The following is a 22,316-nucleotide window of genomic DNA, read 5'->3' as shown; positions in this document are numbered from 1 at the left end:
CTCTAACCTGATTATGAACCTCTGCCTCTCCTGAGCCTGCCTGCTGTCCTGTACCTGCCTGACTCTGACCTGATCACGAACCTCTGCCTGTCCTCGACCTTCACTTTGCCTGCACCGTGTTTATAATAAATGATCTTAGAACTGTACTATCGGCCTCCTGTGTCATTCTGAGTCGTGAAAGTACGAACTGGCCATGACTGACCCAGCAGACTCAGACCAGCTCCCCATGCAGTCTCCTCCCAGGGAGCCACCATTGGAAGACACGGGGAGTTACTTCAAGGTCTTATGGAAGGATTCCAGACCTTGGCGGAACGCCAGGACCGTGCCTTCAACACATTGCTTGAACAATTCCGCAGATTGTCTGAGGCAACCCGCCACTACAGTAACCCCTCAGACGGTCAATTACCCCGCTACCAGTGGCGTTTTTCCCCAATCTACCCTTTCTTCCCAAGAACCTCGCTTACCACCTCCAGAGCGCTACGCTGGAGATCCCGGATCGTCCCGGGCATTTCTCTCCCAGTGTTTCCTCATCTTTGAGCTTCAGTCATCTTCATTTCCCGAGGATAGCGTACATGATAACGCTGATGTCCGGGAGGTCTCTTGCCTGGGCTATGGCGGTGTGGGAACAACAATCCACCGTTTGCCTCAAGCTGGAGGAGTTCGTGGTGGAGGTAGGGAAGTGTTTGATTGAATTAAAGACGAGCTCGCAGCCCTGGAGCTGCCCCTGGACCTCAACTACCTCATAGCCTTGACCATCCAGATTCCTCGGAGGCGAGGAGATCCCCGAAGCCCACATTTCCGAGTGGATCCGATGTCGCCCGAGTTCTCTAAGAGGTCACAGAGGGCTGTCGAGTCGTCTCCTCCGGAGCCCATGCAACTGGGCAGAGCTAGATTGTCTCCTGCTGAGAGCTTACGCAGACTTAACACCCAGAGCTGTCTGTATTGTGGAGCTACGGGACCTTTATCTACCTGCCCATTAAAGAACCAGGCTCATCAAGTAGGTACTAGTACGCTGATGAGCCGTATGGGGAGTTTCCCATCTTCCATTTGTCGTACCCGTCTCCATGCTACCCTGTTATGGGGTGACCAGTCCAAATCTCTCCGGGTGCACATAGACTCTGGGGCCGACGAGAGCTTTATGGACCATACCCTAGTGTCGGAGCTGGGAATCCCCACACAACCCCTCTCCGTTCCCATGGACGTCAGAGCGTTGGATGGGTGCTCTATTGGCAGAGTCACCCACACTACGTGTCCCATTAACCGGGTAATCACAGTTAGTCCATGCAGTTCCTGCCCATCGATTTCCCCTCATGCACCCATGGTTTTGGGGTTTTCCTGGCTCCAGAGGCACAACCTTCTGATCGACTGGGTTACTGCTCTATCCTGGGTTGGAGGCCATTTTGCCATGCGGATTGCCTGAAGTTGGTGCTGCCTGCCCCGGGACATCTTCCTGCGGGCTTGGGAAAACCTGCGAGAGGTTTTCAGCAAAGCCAGTGCCACCTCGCTTCCTCCGCCATCGACCTTCTCCCGGGCACTACACCGCCTCTGGGGCGGCTTTATTCCCTGTCAGGGCCAGAGATCAAGGCGATGGAGACGTATATTGAAGACTCCCTGGCTGCAGGGGGTATCCGTCCTTCTGCCGGCACAGGGTTCTTCTTTGTGGAGAAGTAGGAGAAAACCCTGCGTCCGTGTATCGACTACAGGGGGCCTGAATGACATCATGGTTAAAAAACATTACCCGCTTCCACTCATCGCCTCTGCTTTCGAAATCTCCAGGGGGTTAAGTTGGACCTCCGGAACGCCTACCATCTGGTACAGATACAGGAAGGGAATGAGTAGAAGACCGCCTTTAACATGGCTAGCATGTACTACGAATACCTGCTGATGTCATTCGGACTGACCAACTCTCCTGCTGTGGTCCAGGCCCTGTTCCGGTACATGTTGAACCGGTTCGTATTCGTCTACCTTGATGACATCCTTGTCTTTTCCCACTCGGCTCAAGAACATGTCCTCCATGTCAGACAAGTCCTCCAGCGTCTTCTGGAGGACCAGCTTTTCATCGAAGCAGAAAAATGCGAATTCCATCGCTCCACCATCTCCTTCCTTGGGTACATCATATCTGCAGGCAACATACAGATGGATCTTGAAAAGGTGAGAGCGGTGGTGGATTGGCCGCAACCCACCTCCAGAGTGCAGCTGCAACACTTCCTGGGGTTTGCCAATTTCTACTGCCGGTACATCCGGGGCTACAGCACCCGGGCTTCCCCCCCCCTGTCAGCGCTCACCTCTCCTAAGGTCCCGTTTACGTGGTCTACAGCTGCAGACCAGGGGTTCTTGGACCTCAAGCACCATGGGGGCCATCCTAATCCATCCGGATCCGTCCCGGCAGTTCGTGGTGGAGGTTGACGCCTCAGTTGTCGGAGTGGGGGCTGTCCTGTCCCAGCGTTCGGCCCAAGACCAAAAGCTGCATCCCTGCGCCTTCTTCTCCCATCGTTTTAACCCCACAGAAAGGAATTACGACTTAGGTAACTGGGAACTACTTGCGTTGAATATGGCGTTGGAGTGGAGGCAATTTTCAATTATTGAACCATTGCTTCTATTCTTGGATATCGTGCATAAATGGTTCAATAATTGAAATCACAGTGGTTCCCCCAGAACAGAGAAACAAGGGGTTTTACTCACCCTACTTCCTGGTTCCAAAAAAGACAAGGGGCTTGAGGCAGCCTGAATGAGAGCATAGCCAAACCGCCCTTTCACATGCTCATGAACAAAAAAAATGTCTGCTGGAATGTATCCACCTAAACAACTTTTGTACGAGTGTAGACCTGAAGGATGTGTACTTTCATGTGCCGGTGACACCACGCCACAGGAAGTTTCTCCTCCTTGCCTTCCAGGCAATACCACAAACGAGTGTCTTTCGGTTACTATCAGGCCCCTCTAAACTTTTCCAAATGTGTGGAGGCAGCTATAGAGCTATAGACACTCATCAACACAGACCGTTAATTACGAGGAGATCGCATTGCATATCAACCACTAGGCTAGAAGCTAGGTAAATAGTTTGTCACTAGCAAACCTGCCAATATGACAACCGAATTCAGAAATATTAGTGGCAGAGGGAATAGGAGAAATTCATGTTCATCACTCACCACGTTAGGTCATCAGATGCTCCAAAAAAATATGTCTCTGCAAAAACAAATCAATGCAGACGCCTCACAAGTCCTCAACTGGCAGCTTCATTAAATAGTACCCTCAACACCAGTCTCAACGTCAAGAGTGAAGAGGCGACTCCGGGATACTGGCCTTCTAGGCAGAGTTGCAAAGAAACAGCCATATCTCAGACGGGCCAATAAAAAAAATTAAGATGGGCAAAAGAACACCGACACTGGACAGAGGAACTCTGCCTAGAAGATCATCATCCCGGAGTTGCCTCTTTACTGTTGACGTTGAGACTGGTGTTTTGCGGGTACTATTTAATGAAGCTGCCAGTTGAGGACTTGTGAGGCGTCGGTTTCTCAAACTAGACACACTAATGTACTTGTCCTCTTGCTCAGTTGTGCACCGGGACCTCCCACTCTTTCTATTCTGGTTAGAGACAGTTTGCGCAGTTCTGTAAAGGGAGTAGTACACAGCATTGTACATGATCTTCAGTTTCGTGGCAATTTTTTCTCATGGAATAGCCTTCATTTCTCAGAACAATAGACTGAGTTTCAGAAGAAAGGTCTTTGTTTCTGGCCATTTTGAGCCTGTAATCGAACCCACAAATGCTGATGCTCCAGATACTCAAATAGTCTAAAGATGGACAGTTGTATTGCTTCTTTAATCAGCACACAGTTTTCAGCTGTGATAACATAATTGCAAAATGGTTTTCGAATGATCAATTAGCCTTGTAAAATGATAAACTTCGATTAGCTAACACAACGTACCATTGGAACACCGGCGTGATGATTACTGATAATGTGCCTCTCTATGCCTATGTAGATATTCCATAAAAAATCTGCAGTTTCCAGCTACAATTGTTAACGTTGTAAATGTCTACACTGTATTTCTGATCAGTCTGATGTTATTTTAATGTGTTAATGGGAGTGTTAATGGGATTTATCTGTAATTGAATGATTAGAATATTCCACCCTGAAACCATATTGTATGGAATTGATTAGAATGTATAAAATTATAATCAATAAATGTGTAGTTCTAGTCAGAATTAGGGTAAAACAATATAGCTAATGTTTGTCTTTATGGTATTTTAAAGACTGACTGTCTGAGCAAAATTCGGCGCCGACCTGACTAGAGATTTGGGAGAGAACGGGGAGTACGTCTCAAGGTCAAGGTCTCCCTAATCTCTGTCAGCTGGGTAGTGAGACAGTATGTGCGTAGGATACCTTCTGTGTGTGTGTATATGTATGTGCGTAGGATATCTACTGTTTGTGTGGAAGTATGTGCGCAGCTATAAAATGGATGTCTTTGTATTCTTGACTTTAGAACATTCTCTGAATAAACTGTACTAACCTTTTGCATAAGCTGAGTGTTTGACTAATTATTATACCCATGGTCTTACAAACCTCGGGAATTGGTCAGAGCTATTGATTGATTGTTATTATCATTGGGATTGGAAATTCTCGTGACACTAAGTGACCCCAAACTTTTGAACGGTATTGTAGTTCTTAGAGATTATTCTGAACTGAAGACACGTGTAAGTGTAACCACGTTAAGTCTTAGCCTATTGGTGATAGTAATTTACTCTAAGTAGGCTGAAATGTATAATGTATCTCATGTACACTGTAATTTGAGTTAATTCTTTCATGACCCAATAAATTATATTAGTTGAATTGAGTAAATGCATTCCTCATATTACAGAGTAATTATTTGATTATACACTTATAATTTAGTAGGTCTATTGGTAATTATATACACTACATATGCCTCAATAAATTAATGCTAGAACATTGGTCGCCAGGATTAGCTATTTGTATCCAGCCTCTTAATAATCGCATAACGATGAAAGTTGGACACATGTTCATTGTTGTCACGTCCTGACCTTAGTTCCTTTTTATTGTCTCTATTTTGGTTTGGTCAGGGCGTGAGTTGGGGTGGGCATTCTATGTTTTGTTCTATGTTTTCTGTTTCTATGTGTTTGGCCTGGTATGGTTCCCAATCAGAGGCAGCTGTTTATTGTTGTCTCTGATTGAGAACCATACTTAGGTAGCCTTTTCCTACCTATGGTTTGTGGGTGGTTGTTTCCTGTTTTGTGTTGTGTCACCTTTCAGGACTGTTTCGATTTTCGTTTCTTTAATTCGCTTTGTTATTTTGTTTTTTCGTGTTCAGTTGTAATAAATTAACATGGACACTTACCACGCTGCGTGTTGGTTCGATCTATCCTGTTCGTCAGATGAAGAAGATCGTTACAATTGTAGTCATACTGAGAGGTGAGATAAGGCTCACTTCCTTGACTAGATTCTTCCAGAGATGCACAGGGTCATTTGTATTTTTTCACATAATATTGGAGTCAGATTGATAAATGTAGTTTATTATTATATTCAACATAACACCTACATAATAGTTGGATAACTTCCACCAACCTATATGCCTACTTGTTAATACTACTTGTTTAGACAATGATGTCTAATATTTACATACGAGTTCACTTTATTTGTACATTTTGAAGTGAAGTGTAAAAACTTGTTTTAATTGTTAAACTACTATTCAAAATGAACTAGTGTCAATGTTTATTAATCACATATCACAATCCTGCAATAAAGAGGGGCTAGGGGTTCTGTCTCTGTGTTGTATTCTCAAATGAACATTTCCTTTTTGCCTAGTTGTGAGATCTTCAATCTGATTTACTTGATTGTCACGCTCTCTCTCTCAGTATATCAGCTATGTGAATCAAATTAGCAGCTTATCATATGACATGCGTCACCAATGCAGCCATAGGACTACAGCATGATGGCATTACTGGCCTTCTGTCATCTGAAGCAGAGAATAGCTAAACTCACACATTGTTTACATGTTGAGATATATGTTCTAAATTTAAAATGATACCAGTAGACAATGTATATGATTTTTGTACATGGCTTTTTAAGTGCTGACATATAAAATGGTTTAGTGCAAATCCAACCCTTGTAAATTAGGTACAGTATGAAAATAAGATGACAATCAGGCTACATGAGATTAGCATTTTATTTAATTCATTTCAGCAATGTTGCTTGGAAAATGATTGCAGTTATTCCCATAGAGCAACCATGTGCTGTCTATGTATCACTGATCCTGGATAAGCTAGCAACTGGGCTAACCTATTAGGTCAATAATATCCCCTAGAATCTATTGACGCACCGGCGCGTCAATCTAAGTAACATAAGGAATAAATCCCCATCAAAATCAGTCAGTTTAAGCTTGAGATGTTTTCTTCCATGGGCTGCGTCTCAATCCACCGTAACCACATATGGCGGCCTTCCACATCTCGGGGGAAGGTGGCCAAGCTACAGCGGTGTTTGTCAGACCATGAGACATCCCGAAAATCGGTCTTCTTGCGAAAACGTCTATAGCGTCTGAATGATGGTGTTCTCCGCTTGCTCTATGCACCCCACAAGTATCACATGACTCGTCTGAAGGTCACAGTTTTAAAAAGTATGGTAGTATGGAGGTAGTTTTGTAGCTAAATTATCCATGGTATGACCCCCCCCCCCCAAACGTCTTAGGCTCGTAAGAAATAATATGCGGTTTTCATTAACATTTTGTTGGCTTTATAATCTTGATAGAAATTTAACTAACTTAGCTAGCTAGTTATACATATAGGTAGTTTACAAGGTTAGCTGACTTTTCTCAAAACGAGTTCAAAACGAACTTCATTGTGCCTAGCTACTTCTTGTCCCTGATGCTAGCCTTTACTGCCAAATATCACTTCAGAAACGTAAAAATAAAAGATTGTGATATAGCCAGCATTGTAGACCATTTCTCCCCTCTTGCTGCAGCTTTAGCTCATCTCAAAATTTCAGAGAAATGCTGTGAAAACCCGCGCGCTGCAAACATTCCAAAATGTTTTGTCACCAGTGCTTGTTTTGTTCTTTTTTGTCCTCACGGACTGTTGCTCCTAAGGCACTAATCTGGTGAGCACCCTCGGAGCTCCGACCAAGCAAGGCATTTGATTGGTTGGACGTGTTGCTCGGCATCACTGATTTACACTGGGTTCCGACCACTGAGGTATAATAAGAACTGGAGTATGTATCCAAGATGTCCGACTGTTTTCTCGGTAATCTACTCACGTTCGCATACGCTGATTCATGGACAGTCTATATCCGTGTTTCTTCCGGTTTTAAACACCCTAACATCACATGCACACTAGCACTGAGGACGCAGTGCGAGCAGCGACAATGTCATCACGTTATCCAGAAACATGTCAGACATTGGATGAATATAAAATGTTAATACTGTATCTTCGGCTGCGCTTGCCCACGCCTCCGCTACAATTATTTGAATAATTCAATGACCGTTTAGTGCACAAAGGTGATGACTAAAGTGTCTTATTAGGAATTTTCAAATCTGACTTCTCTATGTGACCACCTATGGGCATCAGTTAAACTACAGTAACAAAACAACTCTGTAGGAGCAGTCGAAACTGTGCTTCTAGACCGGAACCCTGGAACCTTGGTTCCGACCCCGCTTTAGCTGATTCCTGAAACCTTGGTCTCAGCCTTGGCTGGATTTGACCTTCTCATTAGATGGGAAGTGTTGAGTCCGGCATGGAGTACATTCTGGGCATCATAGGCTTTGCCCTAAACCAATAGGAACGAAGCCCCCCTATGGGGTGGAGTTTTACGACCTACAGTACCAGTCAAAAGTTTGGACACACCTACTCATTCAAGGGTTTTTCTGTATTTTGACTATTTTCTACATTGTAGAATAATAGTGAAGACATCAAAAAATATGAAATAACACATATGTAATCATGTAGTAACCAAAAAAGTGTTAAACAAATCAAAGTATATTTTATATTTGAGATCCTTCAAAGTAGCCACCCTTTACTTTGATGACAGCTTTGCATACTCTTGGCATTTTCTCAACCAGCTTCATGATGTCACGTTCTGACCTTAGTTCTTTTGTTATTTCTTTGTTTTAGTATGGTCAGGGCGTGGGTTATCTATGGTCGTTTTTCTATGTTGGTTTTTGCGTTTGGCCTGGTATGATTCTCAATCAGAGGCAGGTGTCGTTAGTTGTCTATGATTGAGAATCATACTTAGGTAGCCTTTTTCCACCTGTGTTTCGTGGGTGTTTATTTTCTGTCTTTGTGTATGTCACCAGACAGGACTGTTTCGAGTCATTCTCGTTTATCGTTAGTTTTGTTCGAGTTTCGCTTTCATTAAATTAAAAGGCATAATGAATACTTACCACGCTGCACCTTGGTCCTCCTCTCTTTCTCCTAACGACGAGCGTTACACATGAGGTAGTCACCTGGAATGCATTTAAATTAACAGGTGTGCCTTGTTAAAAGTTACATTTGTGGAATTAATTTCCTTCTTGGTGAGTTTGAGCCAGTCAGTTGTGTTGTGACAAGGTAGGGTTGGTATACAGAAGATAGCTCTATTTGGTAAAAGACCATATTATGGCAAGAACAGCTCAAATAAGCAAAGAGAAACAACAGTCCATCATTACTTGAAAACATGAAGGTCAGTCAATCCGGAACATTTCAAGAAAGTTTCTTCAAACCATCAAGAGCTAAGATGAAACTGGCTCTCATGAGGACCGCCACAGGAAAGGAAGACCCAGAGTTGCAGAGGATAAGTTCATTAGAGTTAACTCAGAAATTGCAGCCCAAATAAATGCTTAACAGAGTTCAAGTAACAGACACATCTCAACATCAACTGTTCAGAGGTCAAATTGCTGCAAAGAAACCACTACTAAAGGACACCAGTAAGAGGAAGAGACTTGCTTGGACCAAGAAACACAATCAATGGACATTAGACCAATCCTTTGGTCTGATGAGTCCAAATTTGCAATTTTTGGTTCCAACTGCCATGTCTTTGTGAGACGCAGAGTAGGTGAACGGATGATCTCTGCATGTGTAGTTCCCACTGTGAAGCATGGAGGAGGAGGTGTGGAGTGCTTTGCTGGTGATACTGTCTGTGATTTATTTAGAATTCAAGGCACACTTAACCAGCATGGTTACCATAGCATTCTGCAGCAATACGCCATCCCATCTGGTATGCGCTTAGTGGGACTATCATTTGTTTTTCAACAGAACAATGACCCAACACACCTCCAGTCTGTGTAAGGGCTATTTGACCAAGAAGGAGAGTGATGGAGTTCTGCATCAGATGATCTGGCCTCTACAATCACCCAACATCAACCCAATTGAGATGATGTGAGATGAGTTGGACCGCAGAGTGACGTAAAAGCAGCCAACAAGTGTTCAGCATATGTGGGAACTCCTTCAATACTGTTGGAAAAGCATTCCAGGTGAAGTTGGTTGAGAGAATGCCAAGAGTGTGCAAAGCTGTCATCAAGGCAAAGGGTGGCTACTTTGAAGAATCTCAAAAATAAAATATATTTGGATTTGTTTGACACTTTTTTTGGTTACTACATGATTCCATATGTGTTAGTTCATAGTTTTGATGTCTTCACTATTATTCTACAATGTAGAAAATAGTAAAAATAAAGAAAAACCCTTGAATGAGTAGGTGTGTCCAAACTTTTGACTGGTACTGTATAACGATACTTACTGGGAATTGTAACTCCAGTTATATGAGTAAAGTGGAGGCCCATAGTGCTTCGAGCCCTGCCCGATCTCAGGAGTCTCGTTGAAAATATTTTTGGGGGAGGCAGATTGAGGGAAATAGCCTCAATATATAAGGGCACCTGTACTCTCATACCCTCAAGGTGTGTGCATAATTAATTTTCTCAGGCAATGCTGCAGCAGGGTAAACCAATAGGAGCGTAGCCTCCCTATCTACTCATATGACTGGAGTTACAATTCCCAGTAACTATCGTTCTTCTCTTTGCAATAAAGAAGCTTTTTTATTTAATTCCATTTGTCCTCCAAGTGTTGCTGAATCGCCTCTCTACCTCAACACTTCCTTCATTACCAACAAGCTCAAACCTTTTGCAATATTACCATTGCATAGATCTTTTCAACTCATGAAGGAACAAACAAATCTTATTACATGCATGAGAGGATATAACAGTGTTATATCAGTGTGGAGATCTGTATTATGAGTTTGTTTCTACTGTAACTCATCCTGTATCATAAATGTGTGTATTGTTTAAGCCTAGTATGGAATCGATCAGTTTTTGATACATTCTGTTATAATCCACTTTACAGTTATACCATTGTAGTGATCTATAAGAATATTTCATTATGCTTCATAAATATAGCTTGACTTACAGTGTCTTTGGAAAGTATTCATACCCTTGACTTAATCCACATTTTGTTGTGTTACAGCCTGAATTAAATATTGTTTTCCCTCACCCATCTATGCACAATATCTCATAATGACAAAGTGAAAAGATTTTTTTAGAAATTTGGCCATATTTATTGAAAAAGTAAATACAGAAATATCTAATTTACATAATTATTCACACCCCTGAGTCAATCCTTTGTTGAAGCACCTTTGGCAGCAATTACAGCTGAGTCTTTCTGGATAAGTTTCTAAGAGCTTTCCACACCTGGATTGTGCAACATTTGCCCATAATTCTTGCCTATTGGCCATTGCTAGACAACCAATTTTCAGGTCTTACCATAGATTTTCAAGTAGATTTAAGTCAAAACTGTAACTTGGGCCACAGGAACATTCATTGTCTTCTTGGCAAGCAATTGCAGTGTAGATTTGGCCTTGTATTTTTGGTTATTATCCTGCTGAAAGGTGAATTAATCTCCCGGTGTCTGGTGGAAAGCAGACTAAACCAGCGGTCTAAGGCACTGCATCTCAGTGCTAGAGGCGTCACTACAGACCCTGGTTCGATTCCAGGCCGTATCACAACCGGCTGTGATTGGGAGTCCCATAGGGCTGCGCACAATTGGCCCAATGTCATCCGGGTTATGGTTTGGCCGGGGTAGGCCGTCATTGTAAATAAGAATTTGTTCTTAACTGACTTGCCTAGTTAAAGGTTAAATAAAATAAAAAAATGTGTTGGAGGAAACACCTTACAACTTGTGACCGAACTCAGCGTGTATGCGCCCGGCCTGTCACAAGGAGTTGCTAGAGCACAATGGGACAAGGACATCCTGGCAGGCCAAACCCTCCCATAACCCGGACAACACTGGGCCAATTGTGCGCAGCTTCATGGGTCTCCTGGTCACAGATGGTGAAAACCCTGAGCGATTTCCTTCCTCTCCGGCAACTGAGTTCATAAGGATGCCTATATCTTTGTAGTGACAGGGTGTATTGATACACCATCAAAAGCGTAATTAATAACTTGACGATGATCAAAGGGGTATTCAATGTGTGCTTTTTTTACCCATCTACGAATAGGTGCCCTTCTTTGCGAGGCATTGGAAAACCTCCCTGGTCTTTGTGATTGAATCTTTGTTTGAAATTCACTGCTCAAATGAGGGCCCTTACAATTATCTGTATGTATGGGGTACAGAGATGAGGTAGTCATTCAAAAATCATGTTTAACACTATTATTGCACACAGAGTGAGTCCATGCAACTTATTAAACAGATGTTAACTCTTGAATGTATTTAGGCTTGCCATAACAAAGGGCTTGAATACTTATTGACACAAGACATTTCAGCTTTTCATTTTGTATTAATTTGTATTATGGGGTATTGTGTGTAGGCCAGCTTAAAAAAACTTAATTTAATCAATTTCAAATCCAGGCTGTAACACAACAATATAGAAAAAGTAAAGGGGTGTGAATACTTTCTGAAGGCACTGTATCATAAACAACTATTCTCAAATTATAATAAAAACATGGCGCACTTGTAAAGGGCGCTTGCCCACGCCTCATTTTCACAGCAGCCGTCACCAGAAATCATATGCAGCGGTTCTTCGTGCATTTTTGATACTTGGCATAACCGTTTTATTATGTCGAACGCCCATTCAACACTGAAAATGAATGCAGATTGACTGGCTATGAAAAAGAGACGAAAGTAAGTGGTGCTTTTTCATCAATCGACAATAAGGACAAAAGAGGGTAAATGCGCAGGATTGGGACCGTGGCAAGTCAAAGCAGCAACAAATTGCTCCGCGTATTTCTATGAACCGAGTGCTACTTCTCTCCAGATGAGTTTCACTGAGTTTACATCCGGGTTTTTTCCCTAGGCAATGGAAGGCGTAGCACCCATGATCCTTAGGCAAAGTGAAATAAATTCGCAGCACCGTGACAAAAAAATAGTTCGCTTTTCAAACACATTTTCGTTTCACCTTGTGACGAAAATCGACTCAAAATTAATAACTTCAACGATATACTATTAATGAATCAATCGATTTGGGGTACAACAGCTACAATTGTCACATTTAAAAAATAGTTTTCCTACCCCCTTCTTCTCCCTTCTCTTGAGCGCATTGATAACGGTTGTGCTCAGGCTGTGGTGAATGAGATTGAAGAAGAGTTCTTGTTTTGTATCTCAGTTTCTCTCTTTTTGGACAATTTTTATTTAAACAAATAAAAATATACTACGGAGATCTCAGACTCTAATCAATGGAGGGTATTTTAATATTTACATCATAATTGTATCGGATATTCAGTAGAGCGGTATTGGGTTGTTTTGTAAATATTTATTTAATAAATTTCTGAGGAGAGAAGGACTGCTGCTGAGTAGAGTGGAGGGTAAGTGCACGTTGGGATCTTTTATTATTATTTGAAGTTTCATTTTCATTGTTTAGAAACTTTCATTGTTTTCACATGCATTTGATCCCTATATCCGTATATCCGTAATTCGTGTTATTATAGGCAAGATGGCTTGAAGGATACTGTTTTTGTTCATAGCTATTTCTTATGATAGGAGTTGGATGATACTCTAGCTAGCGAAGTGCCCTGCTATTGGAGGGCAGCGGACATGGCTAGCTAGAAAGGGGTTGATTCTAACTTGTAACCACCAGCGCGTGCCTATTTGTGATAATTTAGTCAAATTCTATATTTTAAGCTATCCCCCAAATATTTTTCTTAATCTTATGCTACCGGTGTTTATTTTATTTTATAATTACTTAGCTACCTAGATTGACAGCTAGCTTGTTTTCTAACGTACATTCAGGGTTGACAGTTTTATGTGGCTTATGTAGCGAGCTAGCTAGCTTGCTCTTGTAGTGATTGGCTGCTGTGAAAGCTCGACTTGTACTAGCCGGTTATTTTAGCTTGCGAAGAGGCTAGCTAACGTTAGCTAGTTGACGTGGATGTCTATGTATACCTTTTTTAGTTGGTGATAGCTTATTTTGAAACGAGTTTTAAATCGTGAAAGTTAACTAATAAAGTCTGACTCCATCCCATTGGCTAACAACGTGATGTTGTTCTCTCTAGTTTGCACCAACTAGCTATGTAACAAGCCATTTCTAGCTACCTGGCTAACGAAGTCGAATTAAACGTGCGCGAGCGGCTGGACAGCGCAAGATGGCTAGCTATTTGTACTCTTATAAATGAAAGTTATAAAACACTTTTGTTGACGCTGAAATACTGTTAGTATAAAATATTATATAATAACATGTTAGCTCAGTATGAAAACATTACAATTCGAAACCCATCATTTCAAATGTCTTAGGTAAATTTATATTTGATACACATCTTACCTAGGCCTAGCGTTCAATGGTATGTGATGGTGCCTGAAGTTTACCTAACCGGCTAGCTAGCTACCTACCTAACTTATTCAGATCCAAAGAGACTGCGCCTTGAAAGCAGTCTTCCTAGATAGTGGTATTACAACAAGCCAATAAGAGAAGTCACTTATCTATTTCAGACAGAAAAAGACAATGCAACTGGTAGCATGGCATTGTGCAAAGCCGGGCCAAATAGTGCTAAAGAGGAGTTTGGGCCCTTATGTTATGAAAACGAATCAACATGCTCACGGAGTAATTTTATAGACTGCACGCCATATTAATCATTATGAAAAATGTAGATTACTGTTTGCCCCCCAAAATGCTTTAAAATGGCCAAAGTGAGGGCCATTTAGGATGTTTGTGTAAGGTCATGTTTCTATGCAATACAGTCTATTTAGAAGGTAGCCTTATTTAACTAGGAAAAGTACGATGAGGTCCTCATCAAGGCATCATAAAGATTCCAAATCCTTACGCTTCACAGAACTGAACAAAAGTGGATTGTCCCTTTTGTGTGGGTGTATGTAGGCCTAGGCCTGTGAGTGTGCATGTGTATTTAGATCAATCCCCAATGCTGGCTTTAAAAATAACCCCAAACCATAAAACAATACTGTGAGGTTGTAATCTTCTATCTCTAGCATAAATTAAGTGAAATAGTGTTGAATGGAAGAGAGCGAGGTTGCTCTGTTGGCACTGACAGGGTAGGAGATGAGGTGGCTGTCGTTCTGTGCGTCTCACCTCGGCAGGTTAATTACTAGACTGAACCGCATGCCATTACTCTGATAAAGGCTACCTGCTTAAATGGTCTCGTAAGCTATTCTTTTCTGAACATTAGATGACGTACAGATTACTTAGATCGTGTGAAAGCGAAATTTGATAGAAATTATACCCCTAATTGTAAGCTAAGTAATGGGTTTTTTAGACTGTTCTACTGCTGGTCTGTAGGACGGCTCCATACTGTAGAATGGCCACTGGAATTTTTATGAAGTGACTCAAGCTTTAAATTACACACTCTTACTCAGCTTTTCTAGCTTCATAAAATCAACCTCTATAAACAAAATACTTTCATGTAAAGTAACTGTAGCCCACCTAATGAACTATGTGAGATTTCCTGATTACGTTTCACACTAGTAGGTTTCAAACCAATCTGTGTCATTAGGAAGCATGGGTACTGGATTGTACAGGTGGTATAGATCAGAAGTAGGGAAACCGAAAGGAGCCAAGGGCTAGTATTGCGACCCAGTGCTACCGATGGACTGTTATACGTGATATTATTGTCTGTTATGACCACAACCATACATGAGAATTAATGTTTGGTCAACCCAAGTTTGGTTGTGAATTGTCCTGCAGGTTGTCCACCCATGTTTAACATGACAGACTTCAGTATGGCATCGCTGTAATACTGTCACTTTACAAGTGACTTTGGCTCGGTTGCTCTGGTGGTTTTCCAACATTGGGATAACTTAAACATGCTGAAAGTCCCATTTGTGGTGGTGGGGAATCTCATGTACGCCTAATGGGCTCTGCTTGTCCTGTCTTGCAGGGAGTCGGAGAGATTGGAGACCAGTCACACTGCCAGGTGGTGAGTACTGCAACAGCTCCTGTTGTAATTGTTCTCTTGTCTCACAGCCTTGGCCCGGAAATCAATCGGACTGGACGGCTGTAACATCGCCTCGGACAGACTCGCTGGTTTCCTGGTTCTCACTGTCTATTAATTGTTGAGCCACGGAACCAGCCAAATGGATGCTTTTGTGAACTTGGCTTTTAGTCATTGCTCTGCGAATGTCATTTCCGAGTTGTTTTATTTACTCTCGTGCATGCGGAGAACAAAAATCCCAATTCAGAAGACAACGGAATTGTCTTTTTTTTATTTTACATTGCACGCAGATCCATAAACCAAGGCGGTTGTGCAGGATTTAAAGTGCTGTCTCTTTGGCATAGTAATACTCTGGGCCTTTGAATCAATGAGCTTTACACAGATGCATATCATAATTACAGTCCCTTTAGATCTGTCAGGGGGGCAGTTGGCATAAACACAAGTTCCCTTTGAGTCGGTACTCTCGGTCAGGTTTTCGCTTAGGAACATTTGGCCCCGGACAACGTGACTGGCAAGATTTTGATTTACAGGACATTTGAGAAATTGACCGGACATCCAAATGCATTGGGTGTGTAACGCATAAGGTTGTCCACCCACGGTGCTCAAAATCACATTTCTAATATTGTAATTCACCATAACAGAATAGAAATTTGTAATAAAGTTGTAATAAAGTATAATGATGTTCTTATACCAACGCAACAGGGTTTATGAAAAGCAAAACATTTCCCGTTGGATTTTCATCCCTGCTATATATCACAAATTAATATAATTTAAAAAAATCTAGCCCAGAAGAACAAGTCGCATAAACAGAAAAAACTTCAAAATATATTTCTATAATATAATTTGCGAATGACCTGTCCTATAGGATATTTGTATGAACATTTTAATTAATACATAACAAAACAGCTGTTTTCAAATACAATCTATGCCTCTCATTTAATTTAACTTAGGCATGAACATTTTAATTCGGTCTAATAAATAATAAAACATGTCTGTCTACGAACTCCAGGGCCGGCCTGCCCCACACCCCATTTCTGCTGTGATTCAGTACCACAGCAGTGGAAAAAGGCCACTCTAGGCACCCACAAAATGAAGAAATTATTAAATTGATGTAGGACAATAAAATTCAATATGTAAATAAATAAACAAAATTCGTTAGGTCTTCTTCATTGAGTAAGCATATTTTACAATGCTCCTGTGAAACGAAGCCCGCGCCATGCATTTATGAAAGCACTTGTTTCCAAAGATCTAATTTTATCTCACTCTTTTAAGTTCTACTGGATGATGTTAATAAATGTTATGTTTATTGTACACTGAACAAAACATTTTGCGTAACATGTAAAGTGTTGGTCCCATGTTTCATCAAAGCAAAGTTTATTTGTCACGTGCGCCGAATATAACAGGTGTAGTAGACCTTACAGTGAAATGCTTACTTACAGGCTCTAACCAATAGTGCAAAAAAGGTATTAGGTGAACAATAGGTAAGTAAAGAAATAAAACAACAGTAAAAAGACAGGCTATATACAGTAGCGAGGCTAAAAAAGTAGCGAGGCTACATACAGACCGGTTAGTCAGGCTGATTGAGGTAGTATGTACATGTAGATATGCTTAAAGTGACTATGCATATATGATGAGCAGAGAGTAGCAGTAGCGTAAAAGAGGGGTTGGTGGGTGGCGGGACACAATGCAGACAGTCCGGTTAGCCAATGTGCGGGAGCACTGGTTGGTCGGCCCGGCCCAATTGAGGTAGAATGTACATAAAAGTATAGTTAAAGTGACTATGCATATATGATAAACAGAGAGTAGCCGCAGCGTAAAAAGATGCAATAGTCCGAGTAGCCATTTGATTACCTGTTCAGTTGAGAAGCCTTTTTGTCCTAGACTTGGCACTCTGGTACAGCTTGCCATGCGGTAGTAGAGAGAACAGTCTATGACTGGGGTGGCTGGGGTCTTTGACAATTTTTAGGGCCTTCCTACACCGCCTGGTGTAGAGGTCCTTGGCCCCAGTGATGTACTGGGCCTCTGTAGTGCCTTGCGGTCAGAGGCCGAGCAATTGCCGTACCAGGTAGTGATGCAAACAGTCGGGATGCTCTCGATGTTGCAGCTGTAGAACCTTTTGAGGATCTCAGAACCCATGCCAAATCTTTTTAGTTTCCTGAGGGAATAGGCTTTGTCGTGCCCTCTTCACATGTCTTTGGACCATTCTAGTTTGTCGTTGATGTGGACACCAAGGAACTTGACGCTCTCAACCTGCTCCACTACAGCCCCGTCGATGAGAATGGAGGCGTCCACAATCATCTCCTTTGTCTTGGTTACGTTGAGGGATAGGTTGTTATTATGGCACCACCCGGCCAGGTTTCTGACCTCCCCATAGGCTGTCTCGTCGTTGTCGGTGATCACTGTTCTGTCGTCTGCAAACTTAATGATGGTGTTGGAGTCGTGCCTGGCCATGCAGTCGTGGGTGAACAGGGAGTACAGGAGGGAACTGAGCACGCACCCCTGGGGAGCTCCAGTATTGAGAATCAGCGTGGCAGATGTGTTGCTACCCACCCTCACCACCTGGGGGCGGCCCGTCAGGAAGTCCAGGATCTAGTTGCAGAGGGAGGTGTTTAGTCCCAGGATCCTTAGCTTAGTGATGAGCTTTGAGGGCACTATGGTGTTGAACGCTGAGCTGTAGTCAAATTTTTTTTATTTTACCTTTATTTAACTAGGCAAGTCACTTAAGAACAAATTCTTATTTTCAAGGACGGCCTAGGCAAAGTGGGTTAACTGCCTGTTCAGGGGCAGAACGACAGATTTGTACCTTGTCAGCTGGGGGATTTGAACTTGCAACCTTTCGGGTACTAGTCCAACGCTCTAACCACTAGGCTACCCTGTCACATTCTCACATAAGTGTTCCTTTTGTCCAGGTGGGAAAGGGAAATGTGAAGTGCAATAGAGATGGCATGATCTGTGGATCAGTTGGTGCGGTATTCAAATTGGAGTGGGTCTAGGGTTTCTGGGATAATGGTGTTGATGTGAGCCATTACCAACCTTTCAAAGCACTTCATGGCTATGGACGTGAGTGCTATGGGTCTGTAGTCATTTAGGCAGGTTGCCTTTGTGTTCTTGGGCACAGGGACTATGGTGGTCTGCTTGAAACATGTTGGTATTACAGACTCAATCAGGGACATGTTGAAAATGTCAGTGAAGACACCTGCCAGTTGGTCAGCACATGCCCGGAGCACACGTCCTGGTAATCCGTCTGGCCCCGCAGCCTTGTGTATGTTGACCTGTTTAAAGGTCTTACTCACATCGGCTACGGAGAGCGTGAATACACAGTCGTCCGGAACAACTGATGCTCTCATGCATGCCTCAGTGTTGCTTGCCTCGAAGCGAGCATAGCAGTTATTTAGCTCATCTGGTAGGCTTGTGTCACTGGGCAGCTCGTGGCTGTGCTTCCCATTGTAGTCTGTAATAGTTTGCAAGCCCTGCCACATAAGACGAGCGTCGGAGCCGGTGTAGTATGATTCAATCTTAACCCTGCATTGACGCTTTGCCTGTTTGATGGTTCGTCGCAGGGCATAGCAGGATTTCTTGTAAGCTTCCAGGTTAGAGTCCCGTTGGTAGGATATTCGTGATCATACCTCGTCTAATTTATTGTCCAATGATTGCACGTTGGCGAGTAGTATTGACGGTAACGGAAGCTTTCCCACTCGCCTTCTCCGGGTCCTGACCAGGCACCGGCTCTTTGTCCTCTGTACCTGCATCGCTTCCTCTTGCAAATAACGGGGATGTCAGCCCTGTGGGGTGTTTTGAGAATGTCTTGTGCGTGCTCCTTGTTGTAGAAAAAAATCTTTGTCTAATCCGAGGTGAGTGATCCCTGTCCTGATATGCAGAAGCTCTTTTTTGCCGTAAGATACGGTTGCAGAAACATTATGTACAAAAATTATTTACAAATAATGCGGGAAAAAACACATAATAGCACAATTTGGTTGGGCGCCCGTAAAACTGATGCCATTTCTTCCGGTGCCATTTTATGAGCTGAAATAAAAGGTTCCCAAAATGTTCCATAGGCACACAAAGATTATTTCTCTCAAATGTTTTGCACAAATGTGTTTACATCCCTGTTAGTGAGCATTTCTCCTTTGCCAAGATAATCCATCCACCTGGCAGGTGTGACATATTAAGAAGCTGATTAAATGGCATGCTCATTACACAGGTGCACCAATAAAAGGCCACTCTAAAATGTGCAGTTTTGTCACACAACACAATGCAACAGATGTCTCAAGTTTTGAGGGAGCGTGCAATTGGCATGCTGACTGCAAGAATGTCCATCAGAGCTGTTGCCAGAAAATTGAATGTTAATATCTTTACCATACGCCGCCTCCTTTTATCGAATTTGGCAGTACTTCCAACTGCCCTCACAACCGCAGACCACGTGTAACCACTCCAGCTCAGGACCTCCACATCCGGCTTCTTTACCCGTGGGATTGTATGAGACCAGTCACCCGGACAGCTGATGAAACTGTGGGTTTGCACAAACGAAGAACTTCTTAGGGAAGTTCATCTACGTGTTCGTCGTCCTTACTAGAGTCTTGACCTGACCATGCTATTATCCCACAGCTCACCCTGAAATTCTTTTCATTCCTGGTAATTACATTCAATAACAAATCATCCCCTGTCTGTTACCACAGAAGGGGTCTGTTTTTAAGAGCTGTCTGCCCCTTTCCTAGCTAGGTTACAAGGCGCTTTGTTGCCTGTACCTATGATTGGTTGGTAGGGTAACCTCCATGATGAAGTCTATTTTTGTGCAGTCCAGCCCTGCAGTCCAGCCCTGGGTGCCAGACAGTTACCAGAACACATCTTATCACCTAAATTGAGTGAGGTTTGTTGTGACATCAGTACCCACAAGTGGCACTGCCAATCGGGGTACGTCACTGATCGCCAGAGCCCTTGTACCCAGAGTAGCCCGGGCTTTAGGCAAACCTTTACTCATGAACAGTTTCAGCTCCAAGTTCCACAGTGTTCATGGGTGTCAAGTGTTGTCTCCCGTGTTAGTTGTTCAATTAAGTGTCCCTTCTCCACATCCAGACACACGGTTGTCAAGAGTGGTGGACATGGAAGCATAACCACTCTCTCCCAGTCCACAATGTGGCGTCTTGCCCCTTCAGTTGGCACTTCACGGGAGGTTCGCTGTCTGCGCCAACCAATGATGCACATGCGTAGTGTCGCACTGGATCATGTGAGCAGTGACGTCGGGGTACGGGATACAATTTGTTGTGCTTTCCCCGCCCTTCTTCTGCGTTATCACGTCAACTGTTCCCGAGGCCTCAGCGCCCGTTTTGAGGGAGGAAATATCCTTCCTACTCCAGGAGCAGGCAATCCGAGTGGTTCCTATGTCGGAGATCCAGGACAGCTGGTACAGCTGGTATTTCCTGGTTCCGAAAAGGGACGGGACTTTGCGTCCCATTCTAGACCTACAGTACCAGTCAAAAGTTTGGACACACCTACTTTCTTTTCTTTTTTTTGTATTTTCTACATTGTAAAACTAATAGTGAAGACATCAAAACTATGAAGTAACACAAATGGAATCATGTAGTAACCAAAAAAGTGTTAAACAAATCTAAATATATTTGCCTTGATGACAGCTTTGCACACTCTTGGCATTCTCTCAACTAGCTGCACCATCTTCCATGCTTCACGGTGGGAACCACACATGCGGGAACCACACATGCGGCGATCATCCGTTCACCTACTCTGCGTCTCAGGTAGACACGGCGGTTGGAACCAAAACTCTCAAATTTGGACTCATCAGACTAAAGGACAGATTTCCACCGTTTTAATGTCCATTGCTCATGTTTCTTGGCCCAAGCAAGTCTCTTCTTATTGGTATCCTTAAGTAGAGGTTTCTTTGCAGCAATTCGACAATGAAGGCCTGATTCACGCCATCTTCTCTGAACAGTTGATGTTGAGATGGGTCTGTCACTTGAATTCTGTGAAGCATTTATTTGGGCTGCAATTTCTGAGGCTTGTAACTCTAATGAACATATCCTCTGCAGCTGAGGTAACTCTGGGTCTTCCTTTCCTGTGGCGGTCCTCATGAGAACCAGTTTCATCATAGCGCTTGATGGTTTTTACAACAGCACTTGAAGAATCATTCAAAGTTCTTGAAATTTTCCACATTGACTGACTATGTTTTAATAATGGACTGTCTTTTCTCTTTTCTTATTTGAGCTGTTCTTGCCATAATATGGACTTGGTCTTTGACCAAATAGGGCTATCTTCTGTATACCACCCCTATCTTGTCACAACACAACTGATTGGCTCAAACGCATTAAGAAGGAAAGAAATTCCACAAATTAATCTTTAAAAAGGCTCACCTGTTAATTTAAATGCTTTCCAGGTGACTACCTCATGAAGCTGGTTGAGAAAATGCCAAGCGTGTGCAAAGCTGTCATAAAGGCAAAGGATGGCTACTTTGAAGGATCTCAAATATAAAATATATTTTGTTTAACACTTTTTTGGTTACTACATGATTCCATATATGTTATTTTATATTTTTGATGTCTTCACTATTATTCTACAATGTAGAAAATTGTAAAAATAAAAACTCTTGAATGAGTAGGTGTGTCAACTTTTGTCTGGTACTTAACATACCCCCAACAGGCACCTCAGTCTACAAATTCAAAATAGCCGCCGGCTATTACAGTGGATTGTTTGGTGGCAGCAGAGTATAGGGAACAAGCAGTGTTACATGCATCCATGCTTCTATCCTGTATTGTCTCGAAGCTGAATAAGAAACCAGAAAAATAGCTTTCTCACTCCATCTCAGTGCTTTCCTCTTCTGGGTCTCGAGCTAGACTCACTCGCCTGTCACGCTTTTCTATCCCCACAGAGGGTGTTCCGGGCTCTGCTTAGCCAAATCTCGGCTGGTCACGCAGTGCGTTTTCGCCTGTGCCTGTCGAACCCTCCTTTATGCTTAAAGAAAAGTTAAA

The 22,316-nt window shown here is 42.7% G+C and overlaps 1 protein-coding gene across 6 annotated transcripts in view; it reads left to right on the top strand.

The window, feature by feature from the left end:
* Window positions 1-12,521: 12,521 nt before the first annotated feature.
* phf21ab (PHD finger protein 21Ab) overlaps window positions 12,522-22,316 on the top strand; it is a 64,557-nt gene continuing 54,762 nt past the window's right edge. For all 6 annotated transcript variants that reach the window (XM_023984885.2, XM_023984886.2, XM_023984888.2 and 3 more), the window contains exons 1-2: window positions 12,522-12,765; window positions 15,286-15,324. The gene's annotated coding sequence lies outside the window, so the exon portion shown is untranslated. The remainder of the gene's footprint in view (window positions 12,766-15,285; window positions 15,325-22,316) is intronic.

Source organism: Salvelinus sp. IW2-2015, linkage group LG4q.1:29 (assembly GCF_002910315.2).
Source record: "Salvelinus sp. IW2-2015 linkage group LG4q.1:29, ASM291031v2, whole genome shotgun sequence".
In the NCBI taxonomy this organism is placed as follows: domain Eukaryota; kingdom Metazoa; phylum Chordata; class Actinopteri; order Salmoniformes; family Salmonidae; genus Salvelinus; species Salvelinus sp. IW2-2015.
This window is presented reverse-complemented; position numbering and strand designations above follow the sequence as displayed.